At 36.6% G+C, this 16,739-nt stretch overlaps 1 long non-coding RNA gene across 2 annotated transcripts in view; it reads right to left on the bottom strand.

The window, feature by feature from the left end:
• Window positions 1–16,739, bottom strand: part of LOC105477903 (uncharacterized) — a 185,569-nt gene that overhangs the window by 146,603 nt on the left and 22,227 nt on the right. The window contains exon 1 of one of the 2 annotated variants that reach the window (XR_011625379.1): window positions 11,188–11,331. The exons of the other annotated variant lie outside the window; for it this stretch is intronic. This is a non-coding gene — a long non-coding RNA (uncharacterized lncRNA). Of the gene's footprint in view, window positions 1–11,187; window positions 11,332–16,739 lie in introns of those variants that run through there. 2 annotated transcript variants of the gene reach the window in all.

Below are 16,739 nucleotides of genomic sequence, written 5' to 3'. Positions count from 1 at the left end.
GTGATCATATTAATCAGGGTACTCCACAGAGACAGAACAAATGTGATTAGAGAGATAGGTGGGTGGGTGGGTGGATGGATGGATGGATGGATGGATGGATAGATAGAAAGTGAAGAGGGGACTTGTTAGGAAAATTGACTGTTAAAATTATGGTGTCAGAGAACTCCAACAATATGCTGTCTGCAAGCTGGAGAACCAATGAGGCTGGTAGTGTGACTCAGTCCATATTACAAGGCCTCAGAATCAGTGAAGTCAATGCTATAACTCTAAGACTGAGGCTAAAGGCCTGAGGGACTGGGGTGGGGAGGTGGGGGCAGTGGGGAAGACTGGTATAAGTCCTGGAGTGCAAAGGCCAGAGAACCCAGAGCTCTGATGTGGTTTTCTCCAAAGATGAAAGAGGAGAAGAAGGTTTTCCAGCTCCAGGAGAAATAGAGATCAAAGTTGCCTTTCCTCTGCCTTTTTCTTCTATCCTCTCTCCCCAACAATTGGTGGTGTCTACCCACACTATGGGCAGATCTTCCCCACTCATCCATTGATTCGCCTGCCAGTCTCCTCTGGGAGCACACCCACAGACACACCCCACAGATAATGCTTTATGAGCTTTCTAGGTATCCTTTAATCCAGTCAAGTCATCACAATGAGCAGTGCCCACAAGATAGGAAAACAAATGGTACATTGGTCACTTCAGAATAGAGAAGGCTGATGGGCAATACCAATACCATATATGGAAGATGACGTATTATGATAATTATCATGGTAGTCACTGAGTAAGAGGAAATGAGCAACTAAAAGTGAGAAAAAGTCATTTGATATTCAGAAAACCATCTTAAATCACTAAGAAACAAATAACTGAGTTACTAACGAGACTAATGATGTAGGTTATAAAATGTGGATCCCTAAAGAGATTAAAAAATTCCCAACTATCTGCCTTTATTTGAAAGACCTGAAGTGAAGGTATGGGACTAGGATTCCTTCACATTCTTTTCATTTCTATTATCCAAGCATAAAGATAATAGAACTCATACTTGAAATAGAAAATATATACACTTCTTTCTTACATATTTATTATCTTTACATGAAAAATATTAGTGACATTATTTGGTTTGTGTTATGGTATAGACATTTTGGTCCATCAATCTTCTAAAGGGAAGGGATTAGGGAACAAATTTAAATCCCCTAAGGAAAACATTTAAAAAATTTATTCAGTTAATATTTTGAAGATGCTTATTATCTTATTTCAGTAATGATTGTTGATTACGGTAATTGATCATTTCAATAATTTCTTATATAGATAATTGGTAAGAGTAATTTAAGTGCACTCTTATTTTAAATATTCTTAATTAGTAAAGCATATTTAAATAAATTACCATATTATTGAAGGTCACAAATAACTATGGTTCACCAAAATTGTACAAAGTTATAGCAAACTTATTCTGTGAAATTTATCTTTGAGAATAGCTTTACAAAATTTTAAGCATATATTTTAGGGGTAAATAATTCTTATAATAGAGCAGAACTCTCAGTGATACAAACAAAACAAAGCACATTTGGTCACCATACTTTTTCTACTCCTTTACTTATGACAAAAGAATCGTCAATGTACACATAAAAATAAATTTTTTGTTTGTTTGTTTTTGTTTTTGTTTTCTTGAGACAGAGTCTTTCTTTGTCACCCAGGCTGCAGTGCAGTAGCGTGATCTTGGTTCACTGCAACCTCTGCTTCTTGGATTTAGGTGATTCTACTAGATCAGCCTCCCCAGTAGGTGGGTTTATAGGATGCACCACCACGCCAGGCTGTGTTTTGTAGAAAAGGGTTTTGTCATGTTTGCGAGGCTGGTCTTGAACTCTTGACATCAAGTGACCCACCGTCTAGGCCTCCAAACACTAGCATTACAGGCATGAACCAAAACACATGACCAGTAATCTTTTGAAGCGTTTAATAAAAGAAACAGAAGTTGATAGAGGGAAAACATTTAACTCCCAAAAAAGGATTATTTATGTAAATATCTAATTATAACTTTATTTATAACGATATCTTCAAATTCCTTTATTTATATTTTCAACCAACATTTTGACAAAAATTCTTAAAATTTTGGTATGAATTTGTTACACAGTCAGGATATAGGAACTAATAACATGATTTTCAAACTTCTAATTCATATTGTTTGTAGTACACAGTAAGAGACATATCCTAGTTATAAGAATAAGAGCTCCAAACATGGCTGAAATGGCTTGACTCTGTGTCCCCACCCAAATTATAATCTCCATGTGTTGAGGGGGGGGACCTGTAATCCCCACACGTGGAGGGAGGGAAGTAATTGAAATATGGGGGTCATTTCCCCCATGCTGTTCTCATGATAGTGAGTGAATTCTCATGAGATCTGATGGTTTTATAAACGGTAGTTTTTCTTGCATTGACACATGCTCTCTCTCAACTGCCACCATGTAAGAAGTACTTACTTCCTTTTCCACCGTGATTGTAGGTTTTCTGAGGTCTCCTCAGTCATGCGGAACTGTGAGTCAATTAAACCTGTTTCCTTTATAAATTATCCAATTTTGGGTATTTCTTTAGAGCACTGTGAAAATGGACTAATACAATGACATTATAGTATTATAAAATAATATCTCGATTTTTAATCATGAAAGTTAATTTTGAACATTTTAGAAAAGTCAGAGATTAAATTTGCAATTAAATTATTTATTGCAATATTACAGAAAATATAGTTCCTTTTAAATATAATGCTTATTGATACCAAAATATATTTATTGCTTTGAGCATAAGTTTCTTTTTACAATTGGAGTTTGGTATTTTTTTGGTGAAAGAATAAATGAATATATTTATATATTAGAAGAAAGAATTTGCTCTGAAAGTCATAGCTTGAATTATTCATTTTAATCAATATAATCTTGACTAGTACTCTTAGTTAAAAACCATTTATATTATTTTGGAAAGGTAATAACAAAAATATTGCTTGCAAATCAAAGTAATTTTTTCTTTATGGAGACTTTCCACACACACACACACAAATCAGTGTTCAGTCTTTCTTTACATTAAAATGTTAACATCTTATAGGTTATAGATTATTCTAAGATTCATACAGCATTATGCTTCTAACTAAAATATTGAGATTATCTTAAAACAATAATCATTAAACTCTAAACAAAACTTCCCAATCATTTGAAAGAACAAATAAAGTGCTAGATGTTAAAATTACAATTTGGAGTTTAGAAAAACTATAATGGTATTTAATCAAAAAACAAAGAAAGAAAATAGTTAGCTTGGTTGCCCCCAAGGAAATCAGCGGGGATGATAACTACATAATTAGAACTTGGATTTTGTGAACATCTTTATTAACCTTATATTAATTTGCAAAGTGAGGATAGAAAATAAAGAAAGCTTGATTCCCAGAAGTTACTTTGAACTATGCACAAAATAAATAGGAATAATAATAAAGGTGATACTCATCTAATGTATAACCAAATCAAATCTTGACTCAAACTTCTAAAATCTGATTATCATTGTTTTTATTGAGAATAGTGAATCTCATAATTTGCACCTGTTAAGCTGAAAAGATTCTGTTATATTTAGTACATAAAAATAGTAGATACAGTGGTAAGTAATAGATATACTTATGCAAATGTATATGTATAAGCTTATATATAAACAAGTCTATTGAACCATGGTAAATCTCTAAAGTTACATACATTATGTCCATTGAACCATGGTAAATCTCTAAAGTTACATTGTTTTTGATGTTTCTCAGGTCTGTGAATGACAAATGAGAGTAGTTTACATGTCTTAAGCAAAGCAAGAGGGTCAACATGTAGCTATAGGCATGAAATAATAATCAATGTAGTTAAAATGAAAAAGCATATTAAATTTTTAGAAAACTTTGAATGAAATTATTATACATTTTCAGAAATATGTTTTCTTCCTGAATTTCTTGTGGACAATTTCATTATTGTACATAGAAAGATGAACACAGCAATATACATTCAACATAATATTTACACACAGTATTATAATTACCCAATATATTCTACCATATAGGTAACTTGTCAACTTCATCTGCATCTTGACTATCTGAAAGAATGAATGTATTAGTCCATTTTCACACTGCTGATAAAGACTGGGGACAAAAAGTGGTTTAACTGGGCTTACAGTATCACATGGCTGGGAAGGCCTCAGAATCATGGAGGGGAACTTCTTAACATGGCAGCCGCAAGAGAAAATGAGAAAGATACAAAAGCAGCACCATGATAAAACCATCAGATCTCATCTTATTCACTACCACAGGAGCAGTAGGGAGGAAATTGCTCCCATGATTCAAACTATCTCCCACTGAGTCCCTCCCACAACATGAGGTTTGGGTGGGGACATAGCCAAACAATGTCATTCTGCCCCTGACCCCTCCAAATCTCATGTCCTTACATTTCAAAACCAGTCATGCCTTACCAAGAGTCCCCAAAATCTTAACTCATTTCAGTATTTACCCAAAAGTCCACATTTCAAAGTATCATCTGAGGCAAGACAAGTTCCTTCCATCTATGAGCCTGTAAAATCAAAAGCAAGCTAGTTACTTCCTATATACAATGAGGGTACAGGCATTGGGTAAATACAGCTGTTCCAAATGGGAGAAATGGGCTAAAACAAAGCGGTTACAGGACCCATGCAAATCCAAAATCTAGCGGGGCAGTCAAATTTTAAAGCTCTAAAATGATCTCCTTTGTTTGACTCCAGATCTCACATCCAGGTCATGCTGATGCAAGAGGTGAGGCACTATGATCTTGGGCAGCTCTGCCCCTGTGGCTTTGCAGGGTACAGCCTCCCTCCTGGCTACTTTCATGGGCTGCCATTGAGTGTCTGTGGGTTTTCCAGGTGCACAGTGCAAGCTGTAGGTGGATCTACAATTCTGGGATCAGGACGATGGTGGCCCTCTTCTCACAGCTCCACTAGGTGGTGGCCCAGTAGGGACTCTGTGTGGGGGCTCTGCTCCCACATTTCCCTTCTGCACTAGCCTAGCAGAATTTCTCCATGAGAGCCCTGCCCCTGCAGCAAACTTCTACTTGGGCATCCAGGCGTTTCCATACATCTTCTGAAATTTAGAAAGAGGTTTCCAAACCCCAATTTTTGAATTCTGTGCACCTGCAATCTCAATACCACGTGGAAGCTGCCAAGGCTTAGGGCTTACATCCTCTGAAGCCATGGCCCCAGCTCTATGTTGGCCCCTTTCAGCCATGGCTGAAGCAGCTGGGACATAGGGCACTAAGTCCTCAGGCTGCATACAGCACAAGACCCTGGGCCCAGCCCAGGAAGCTATTTTTTTTTCTAGGCCTACAGGCCTGTGACTAATGGGAGGGACTTCTGTGAAGTCCTCTGACATACGCTGGAGACACTTTCGCCATTGTCTTGAAGATTAACATTCATTTCCTCTTACTAATGCAAATTACTGCAGCTGGCTTGAATTTCTCCTCAGAAAATGGGATTTTCTTTTCTATCACATTGTCAGGCCTCAAATTGTCTGATTATGCCCTGTTTTCCTGTTAAAACTGAATAACTTTAACAGTACCCAAGTCACCTTTTTGACTGCTTTGCTGCTTAGAAATTTCCTCTGCCAGATACCCTAAATCATCTCTCTCAAGTTCAAAGATCCACAAATCTCTAGGGCAGTGGCAAAATGCTGCCAGACTCTTTGCTAAAATATATCAAGAGTCACCTTTGCTCCATTTCACAAGTTCCTCATCTTCATCTGAGATCTCCTCAGCCTGGATTTCATTGTCTATATCATTATCAGTATTTTTGTCAAAGCCGTTCAGCAAGTCTTTAGGAAGTTCTGAACTGTCCCACATTTTCCTGTCTTCTTCTGAGCCTTCCAAACTGTTCCAAACTGTTGGTTTCCCAGTTCCAAACTTGCTTCCACATTTTTGTTTATCTTTTCAGCAAAACCCCAATCTGCTGGTACCAATTTACTGTATTAGTTTTCATGCTGCTAATAAAGACATATCCACGACTGGTAAGAAAAAGAGGTTTAATTGAACGTACAGTTCCACATGGCTGGGGAGGCCTTTGAATCATGGCAAGAGGTGAAAGGCACTTCTTACATGGCAGCAGAAAGAGAAAATAGGAAGGTGTAAAAGCAGAAACCCCTGATAAAACCATCAGGTATAGAGAGACGTATTCACTACCAGAAGAGCAGTATGGGGAAACTGCCCCCATGATTAAAATTATCTCCCACCATGTCCCACCCTCAACATGTGGAAATTATGGGAATATAATTCAAGATGAGATTTGGTTGGGGACACGGCCAAACCATATCAACTAGTGTTTTTGGTTTTATTGATCTAATATGCTTGACAGAAAGAATTTAGGTAAAGGTCACTGATGATAAAATCAGTGTATAGTCATCATCTTAATGAATACTTTTAAACATTGCTTCAGTTCCACAAACTATTTTAAATGCTTCACATATATTATCCCTTTTAATCCTGTAACCCTATGAAATAGATACCATTATTAATTATATTTCACAAATAAAGGCTTAGAGAAATACGTTAAGTCAATTGCCCAAAGTTACCTAAATTAGTAATGTGTCTAGAACACAAAGTCTCTTAATCCAAAACCCATGCTTCTAATGACTATTCATGTTAGATGTGACAGTCCTTAGAAATTACTCTATTTTGCAAATAAGAAAGCTGAATCCCAGGATATTTTATAACTTGTCCAAAGTTGCACAAATAAGAGAATAACTAAAATAAGAGTCTAAGTCAAGTGGTTTCTTAGTCTATGGCTATTTAAATAATACTATATTGTTTTTATAATTTCTTCAAAAGTCCAATTTTGTTTTTGATAGTTTAATCCAAAAAAGTAAACTTCAAAGAAAGTCTTTAGAAATATTATGTATCAGCCAAACAAAATCTATATATTTTGCCCTTATTTCAATTTAAAAAATTGCATGTATTACTTCCACATTAAATATTCACTCATATTTCCAAATTAAATTTATGTCACCAGAAAAAAAATATTGGCAGTCATTTAAATTTAATTCTATTGAAATTTTGGAAGAAAGAAAATTTTAAATATAAATATCAGCATATTTGTGATTAGATTATGTAGTCCAAAATTTGTGGAGTCTATAATATTTACTGTCCTGCTTTTCCTACATAATAAAGACAAAATTAAAAACAGGCAGTATTTTAAGAACTTTAAGTGTATTCTATACTTTAATCTTCCAAACAAGTAATAGAGTCTTCTTATCCTTGTTTTACAAAGAAACTGAGATTTAGAGAAAGTTAAGTCACATACCAGAATCACACAGCTGAAAAGGAGAAGGAACAATCAACCTCACAACCATCTCCTTTTAAGTATATCTATTTTATGATCAACATCATTTCTTACCTCAGGAAGAGTAGGGCAAAGAAAATAACGTATTTGTATAATAGGGATATAGCATTTCACCTTTTAAAAGGGTTGTTTGTTAAACCACCAGGAAAACATATACTTAATTATTAAAACACAACTTAATTATGTTATCTCATTAATGAGTTCCAAAAGGTTAATAAGATGCTCCTACTTGTTACCACCAAGAGATACTTTAAATCAGAATGCTGGTCAAAATTTACTGAACATGGAAGCTGGAAATTTACATTAACATAAATATACTTTAATTATTTAGGGTTCTCTGCCATGACAATGGATAATAAATTAAAATTTGAATTATTTTAGGGAGATGCCATATTTTCTCATGTATTTTGACTATATGTATGGCTTAATTATGAATAGAATGAACTTTTATTTACATGGGGCTTGGAAAATCAGCATTATTATTTTAATTTTTCTAATTTTTGCAAGAAATCTCCTAAAATGATCACCCACTTTATTAGTTAGCTTTGTTTATAATGACTTTGAGTATTTACACAATATGTGACTTATCCTGACAATGCTTTAAAACATTCAAATCTAGAGAACATGTTTCTTTAATGCAAAGAAATACAGTTCAAAAACTTATGAAAAAAAGATAATTGTTGGATTCTGTGCATAGTTTTGGAAGGCAACTACTTTTTAAACACTGATATTCATTCAGATGTGAAATTTCTGGAAAAACCATTTTAAAAAGCTGGTACATTTACTTTAAAATAGTTACAAATTACAAGTTCACTACTGTAACAATCATTGTTTTGATGTCATAGTTGACTAATAAGCCCAATACTAACCTTCTGGAAATATATAATGGTAGTCTGGTTTTTCCTCCAAGAATGAATTGATTGATTGATTGATTGTTGGGAACAGGCCCCCAAAAATCTGGCCATAAACTGGCCCCATAACTGGCCATAAAAAAAATCTCTGCAGCCCTGTGACATGTTCATGACGGCCATAACACCCACGCTGGAAGGTTGTGGGTTTACTGGAATGAGGGCAAGGAACACCTAGCCCTCCCAGGGCAGAAACGCACTTAAAGGTGTTCTTAAACCACAAACAATAGCATGAACAATCTGTGCCTTAAGGGCATGTTCCTGCTGCAGATAACTAGCCAGACCCACCCTTTTATTTTGGTCCATCCCTTTGTTTCCCATAAGGGATACATTTAGTTAATCGAATTTCTATAGAAACAATGCTACTGACTGGCTTGCTGTTAATAAATACGTGGGTAAATCTCTTCATGGCACTCAGCTCTGAAGGCTGTGAGACCCCTGATTTCCCACTTTACACCTCTATATTTCTGTGTGTGTGTGTCTTTAATTTCTCTAGCACCACTGGGTTAGGGTCTCCCCGACCGAGCTGGTCTCGACAAGTGGCGTCCATCATGGGGACTCGAACCCAGGTCAAAGAATCACTGGAGTGATGGTTGGAGAATGTGGAACTAGCTGGAGGATACCCGAGTACTCTTAAAGCAATCTCCGTGGTGAGTAAGAAGGGGAGCTTGGAAACGTCAAGGTAACAATGGGACAAGTGTGGGCTGTGGTTCATTCCACCTTGGAACTTTTTCACACTGATGATGAGGAGGAAGGAGAGTATGACAAAGTAACAGAAGAGGTTAAAGAGCAAGTTTATTTGCCAGCTAAAGCTAAAGTGGCAAAGGAGGGAGAGGTTCATCCCTACCTTCCACACCCCCTCATTATTATTTTAAAGAAAAAGACCCTCCAGATCTTTCTTTTCCAGAGGACACTGGGAGAAAAGTAGTTGCCCCAGTGACTGTTCAAGCATCGCCTCAAGCAACCACTCTCAGTTCTATTCAGGCATGAATTCAGCAAACTAGAAGAGAGGGTGATTTACAGGCTTGGCAGTTCCCTGTTAGAATACAACCCCCAGATCAACAGGGAAATGTTTTGAGCCTTTTCCTTGTAAATTACTCAAAGAATTTAAACAAGCTATTCGTACTAAGAAAGAATGTAGAAATAATCAGTGCGTCAGGCCACCAGATAGGGGAAAAAAGAAAACTGTTGAGCCTGATATATGTCCAAAATGTAAAAAAGGAAAACATTGGGCTAATCAGTGTCACTCTAAGTTTGATAAAGAAGGGAGCCCAGTTTCAGGAAATGCCTTGAGGGGCCCGTCCCAGGCCCTGTTCTAAATCAGGGCATTTCCAGCTCAGGCCATTCCCTCACCCCTGTACAATGTCTGTCCCCTGCTATAGCTGGTAGTGTCACAGTAGATTTATGCTGCACAAAAGCTGTGAGCCTTCTGCCTGGGGAACCCCCACAAAAGGTCCCAACAGGAGTCAATATGATTACTTTTAGGAAGGTCTAGTTTAAGTTTAAAAGGGGTACAAATACATACAGGAGTCAATGATTCAGATTACAATGGGGAAATTCAAAGTGTTATATCTACTTCTGTTCCCTGGAAAGCAGAGCCAGGAGAGCGTATAGTACAGCTCCTGATTGTGCCATATGTAGAAATGGGAAAAAATAAAATTAAACGAACAGGATGATTTGGAAGCACAAATAAACAAGGCAAAGCAGCTTACTGGGTAAATCAAATTACTGATAAACGTCCTACCTGTGAAATAACTATTCAGGGAAAGAAATTTAAAGGTTTGGTAGATACAGGAGCACACATTTCAATCATTTCTCTACAGCACTGGCCATCCACGTGGCCAATTCAACCCACTCGATTTAACATAGTTGGAGTTGGTAAAGCCCCTGAAGTATATCAAAGTAGTTATATTTTGCATTGTGAAGGGCCTGATGGACAACCTGGGACTATTCAACCAATTATAATTTCTGTACCTATAAATTTATGGGGGAGACATTTATTACAATAATCGGGAGCACAAGTTCTAATTCCAGAAAAATTATATAGCCCTCAAAGTCAACATACAATGCATGAAATGTGATATGTCCCTGGTATGGGACTAGAAAAAAATTTGCAAGGTTTGAAACAACCTCTTCAAATGGAAAGACGAAGTTCCCACCAAGGTTTAGGATATCATTTTTGATGGTGGCCATTGTTAAGCCTCCAGAACCTATAGCTTTAAAATGATTAACAGATAAGCCAATTTGGATAGAACAATGGCCCCTAAGTTAAGAGAAACTGGAGGCTTTAGAGAAATTAGTTACTGAACAATTAGAAAATGGGCACATAGCTCCAACATTTTCCCCTTGGAATTCTCCAGTTTTTGGAATTAGGACAAAATCAGGTAAATGGAGAATGTTAATTGACTTAAGAGCCATCAGTTCAGTTATACAACCTATGGGAGCATTACAGCCAGGATTGCCTTCTCCTGCTATAATTCAAAAAAAAATTGGCCTTTAATAGTCATAGATTTAAAAGACTGTTTCTTTACTATCCTCTTAGCTGAGCAAGACTGTGAACTGTTTGCATTTTCAATTCCTGTGGTAAACAACCTGCAGTCTGATAAGCATTTTCATTGTTTTACAGATGGGTCTAGTAATGGTAAAGCTTCTTATTCTGGATCAAAAGATTAAGTTTTTCAGGTGCCCTTTACTTCAGCTCAAAAAATGGACCTTGTAGCTGTAATTGAGGTATTGACTGCTTTTGATATGCCTATTAATGTGATTTCTGAATCTTCATATGTGGTTCATTCCACAAAGTTAATTAAAGATGCTTAGTTATGATTTTATACAGATGAACAACTGATAATAAAAACAAAAAAGGGGGAGAAACAGATTATGGGACAGCCCATACACAATTTAATCTAGCATTATTAACTTTAAATATTTTGAGCCTACCCAAAGGCCAGATGTTATCAGCAGCTGAGCAGCATCTACAGAAACCAGCTGCAAAGACAGAAGCAGAACAACTGATTTGGTGGAGAGATCTGATAACAAAAAGTTAGGAAATAGGTAAAATAATAACTTGGGGTAGAGGTTATGCTTGTGTTTCTCCAGGCCAAAATCAACAGGCAATTTGGATTCCATCAAGAAACCTGAAATCTTATCATGAGCCAGATGCTGAGGAAGAGATTCTGGCATGTCCAGTCTTCCCTACACATGTATACAGAAGCCAACCATGTATATGTAGAGGCCTATCATTGTCTGTGAAGCTGCTGTATTTCCAAGATTTTTCTATTAAATGTTTCTAGTCTGATGGGCCATTGCCTAATGCAAATGGTAATGTAACTTTAACTAGCATAGACTCTGGTCTTCTTTCTTTTTACAAATAAAATTGCTACTTTTACTGAAAATGCCACCAGAAATGCACTTTTTGTAGTTTTTTTCTTTTTCCTACAAATTGACTGTGCTCTTTCTTGTGTTAAAGCTGCTGGTTCTTTCAGCATGTCTCTAGTAGAACTACAATCCTACCAAACTAGGGATGATGGGTGCAGCACCAGGTAATAAAGCCACAGACATTTATTATTATTACCTGTAGATCAGAAGTATTTAATAGATAAATACTTCTCAATATTTTCTTTGATCTATTCCCAGAGGCCTAAAATTGTTACTTTTCACCATTATTATTTGGTTCAGTTTTATAGTTACATAGGAAAAATATTTGCCAAACATTTCACTACATCAGACCAAATCCCTGCCTGTCACCAAAGGGTTTTGAGTATAAAAGTGACTGATATAAGTTGTGTTTAAAAATAATCACTATGAATACTTTCATCTTAATGGTAAAAGTGGGAATAAAGGATACCAGTTAATAGACTGTTGCAATAATTCAAGCAAATATGTATTGCCTGTTGACATAAAGGTGATGACAGTGAGCTTCTAGAGAAACGATTATATTCTGATATCTTTAAAGGTTTTGATGGTGAACGAATGTTCAGTATAAGAGAAGGACAAAGGATAATCCCAGATTTGTGTATAAAACTCAGCAAGAATAGAGTTTTCATACAAAGTCAGCTTTCTGTATCCATGAGTCTCTTCTACATCCATGGATTCAACCGTGTTTCAAAAGTATTTGAGAAAAAAGAATTCCACAAAATTCCAAAATCAAATTTTGAATTTGCTGTACACTCAGCACTATATTGAATCCACTCAAATAAAATGATATATAGGATTTGTATTACATAATATAAATGAGTTAGAGATGATTTAAAGTATACAAGAGGATGTGCACAGCTTATATGCAAATACTGTGCTGTTTTACTTAAGGGACTTGAGCATCTGTGGATTTTTATGTCCACAGGGAGTATCAGAACCAGTCTTCCAGGGATAACAAAGGATGACTGTATTGTAATTGGGAAATTTTAAGGAGAAAAAATTGGGGGGTGCTTCTGTATATCAATATTTTAGTAGTTTAGTTTAGCATATAAAGTTTTAATATTTATTTTATTTCCAGAGATGTCAAGTTAGTGGTTGAAAATGAAGGTTTAGAGCATAGGGGCAAAGTCAAGGTTAAAAATAAAGATGTAATATCCATTAGAATGTAGGTGGTATTTACATCATAATATAGATGAGATTACGAACAAAGTTAGAGTAGTTTGAAAGAAGAGATTCAAATACTGATTGCATGGGTCACACCAATATTTAGACATTGTTAAGTTCAGTAAGAACCACTGATATGGTATGGCTGTGTCCTCACTTAAATCTCACCTTGAAATGCAGCGTCCACAATTCCCACGTGTTGTGGAAGGGACCTGAAAGGAGGTAATTGAATCATGGGGACAGGTCTTTCTTGTGCTGTTCTCATGATAGTGACTAAGTCTCATGAGATCTGATGGTTTTATAAAGGGGAGTTTCCCTGCACAGGTTCTCTTCTCTTGTCTGTCGACATGTGAGATGTGCCTTTCACCGTGTCCCATGATTGTGAGGCCTCCCCAGTAATGTGGAGCTGTGAGTCCATTAAATCTCTTTCTTTTGTAAATTGCCCATGCTTGGGTAGGTCTTTTTAAGCAGCATGAGAATGGACTAATATAGTAAGTTGGTACCAGTCGAGTGGGGCGCTGTTAAACAGATACCCAAAAATGTGGAAGTTCAACTTTGGAACTGGGTAACAGGCAGAGGTTAGAATAGTTTGGAGAGCTCAGAAAAAGACAGGAAAATATGGGAAAGTTTGGAACATCCTGGAGACTTGCTGAGTGACTTTCATCAAAATGCTGATAATTATATGGACAATGAAATCCAGTCTGAGGTGGTCTCAAAGGAAGATGAGGAACTTATTAGCAACTAGAGTAAAGGTGACACTTGCTATGTTTTAGCAAACAGATTGGCAGCATTTTCTAACTTTGAACTTGAGGGAGATGATTTAGGCTATCTGGTGAAATAAATTTCTAAGCAGCAAATCACTCAAGGGGTGACTTGGATGCTATTAAAAACATTCAGTTTTAAAAGGAAAACATAGCATAAAAGTTCAGAAAATTTTCAGCCTGAGGATGTGATAGAAAAAAAAAAAAAAAAAAGCAAAAACCTTTTCTGAGGAGAAATTCAAGCCTGCTGCAGAAATTTGCATAAGAAATGAGAAGCCAAATGTTAATCCCCAAGAAAATAGGGAGAATGTCTCTGAGGCATGTCAGAGGTCTTCACAGCAGCCCCTGCCATCACAGGCCAGAGGTCTAGGAGGAAATAATGGTTTAGTGGGCTGGGCCCAGGGCCCCCCTGCTCTGTGCAGACTAGGGACTTGCTGCCCTGAATCCCAGCCACTCTAGCCATAGTTAAAAGGAGCTAAGTTACCACTTGGTTTGTTGCTTCAGAGGTGCAAAGTCTTGGCAGTTTCTTTGTAGTGTTGAGCCTGAAGGTGCACACAAGTCAAGAATTTAGGTTTGGGAATCTCAGCCTAAATTTCAGAAGATGTATGGAAATGGCTGGATGCCCAGGCAAAAGTTTGCTGCAAGGGCGGGGCTCTCATGGAGAACCTCTACTAGGGTGGTGTGGAAGGGATATGTGGGGTCAGAGCCCTGATACAGAGTCCCTACTGAGGAACTACCTAGTGGAGCTGTGAGAAGAGGGCCACCATCCTCCAGACCCCAGAATGGTAGGTCCACCTACAGTTTGCACTGTGGGCCTGGAAAAGCTGCAGACACTCAATGCCAGCCCATGAAAATAGCAGGAGGTGGGTCATACCCTGCAAAGCCAAAGAGGTGGAGCCACACAAGCCCATGGGATCCCACCTCTTTCATCAATGTGACTCAGATGTGAAGTATGTAGTCAAAGGAGATTATTTTGGAACTTGAAGATTTGACTGCCCTGCTGGATTTCAGACTCTCATGGGGCCTTTAGCCCCTTCGTTTTGGCCAGTTTCTCCCATTTAGAATGGGTGTATTTATCCCAATGCCTGTACCCACATTGTATCTAGGAAGTAACTAATTTGCTTTTGATTTTATAAGCTGATAGGTGGAAGGTACTTGCCTTGTCTTGGATAAGACTTTGGACTATGGAATTTTGAGGTAATTCTGAAATAAGTTAAGACTTTGGGGGATTGTTTGGAAGGCATGATTGGTTTTGAAATGTGAGACCATGAGATTTGAGAGGGGCCAGGGTCAGAATGATCTGGTTTGCTCTGTGTTCCCACACAAATCTTATCTTGAATTATAGCTCCCACAATTCCCACATGTTGGGGGAGGGACCTGGTGAGAGGTAATTGAATTATGGGGGCAGGTCTTTCCCATCCTGTTCTCATGATAGTGAATAAGTGTCATGATATCTGATGGTTTTCAAAGGGGAGTTTCCCTGCACAAGTTCTCTTCTTTTGTCTGCTACCATGTGGGATGTGCCTTTCACCTTCTGCCATGATTGTGAGGCTTTCCCAGCCATGTGGAACTGACAGTCCATTGAACCTCTTTCTTTTGTAACTTTCCAAGTGTTGCATGTGTCTTTATCAGCAGTGTGAGAACAGACTAATAACAACCACTAAGGGAAAGTGAAAAGGAGCATTCATAAAGGGAGTTCTTAATCCTGGCAATTCTCCTGGGATCTAGGTGAATATTTGTTTCTGGAATGAGATTAGGATTCACTTTGTCAAATGTTACCACTAAGTTAAGAAAGATAAAGACCAAAAGTTGGCCATGAATTTAGCAATGTAAAAGTCATTGGTTATCTTATTAAGAACAGTTGTGGAACATAAGCCTGATTAGAGTTAAGAGTACAAGAGAGGTGAATTGGAAGTATGGTTTATGAGCAATTTTTTCAAATTTGTTTTGCTATAAGGGAAGAAAAAACAACTGAGTGCAATAGGATTATTGCTGGAGGATTACTAAATTACTGGAGACATTTCTGTTGTTTTTAAATATGAAAGAAATATTTTTGTTTTTCAAAATAGAATCATTCATTAGCATGGGGGGAAATAACAATTGAATACTGAGAAGTGGAACAATTAACAGGAATACGTAAGAGGGGAGGAGTTTGCATAAGTAAAGATACTGGCCTAGGCTAGGAGCAAAGACAATTGATTCAAAACATCAGATAGGATATATGAGTAGAGATACATATAAAAGGTGAATATAGCAGTGGGAACTGTTTTATTTGATATATTGTTATATAATAAGAATTAGAGTCATCAAGTGTGAATGGGAATTGGAAAATATTGGAGGTTTGAGGAAAGAGGGGCTGTCATTTAGAAAAATTAAAGAATCAATAAACAAAGGAAAAATTGGTTTGATAGGTAGCTTTAATGGTCCACTAGGGCCAAATTTAGAAGTTTAAAGTCATATTAGTAAGCATGATTGGATTTTCAGTGTACTCAATGACATTTCCTAGGACAATTGTATAATTACAAAGTAGGCTAAATATATGCCGTCTAAACAGGTCCACACATATTATATTACTGATTCCCAGTTGAAGACAGTTAGTTTCAGTTATAGTCTCTTATACTGCTATTTAAAATTACTTCACAAAGGTTTTCATAAATTAGAACTATACAATAAAGCTTAAATTGTTCATCTTACAAGTGAACTAGAAAATTAATACAATTAAAATTATGTCATTAATTCAATTTTAAAAAATACAACAGAGCTGAAAATTGAGTTTTCTGAACTTTGTTCTAAATTACAGTTTCAACAGCAACCCTGTGTTTTTAATACACAGCTAACTGAATTCATAGTTCACAGAAATCATGATTACAAGAAGCAACTAAGAATTCTAAATGCATTTATGCTAACAACTCTTCATTTGCATTCTTTGAGGTTAATAAACAAAAAGAAGGGATAGTTTTATCATAGAAAGCATCTAATTAGCTGAAGTAAAATTTTCTTAGCCCAGGGGTAAAATATATGTATGTCTTTGTTAATCATGGTTTTTGTTAACTAAACAATTAGCATTTTTATTGTATTAAAATAGCCTGAATTACATTAGTTAATATTTCAAGGTACAGGAAAGAATATAAACAGAAGAACAATAGGTTT

The sequence above is a fragment of the Macaca nemestrina genome, chromosome 7 (assembly GCF_043159975.1).
Source record: "Macaca nemestrina isolate mMacNem1 chromosome 7, mMacNem.hap1, whole genome shotgun sequence".
NCBI lineage: Eukaryota > Metazoa > Chordata > Mammalia > Primates > Cercopithecidae > Macaca > Macaca nemestrina.
This window is presented reverse-complemented; position numbering and strand designations above follow the sequence as displayed.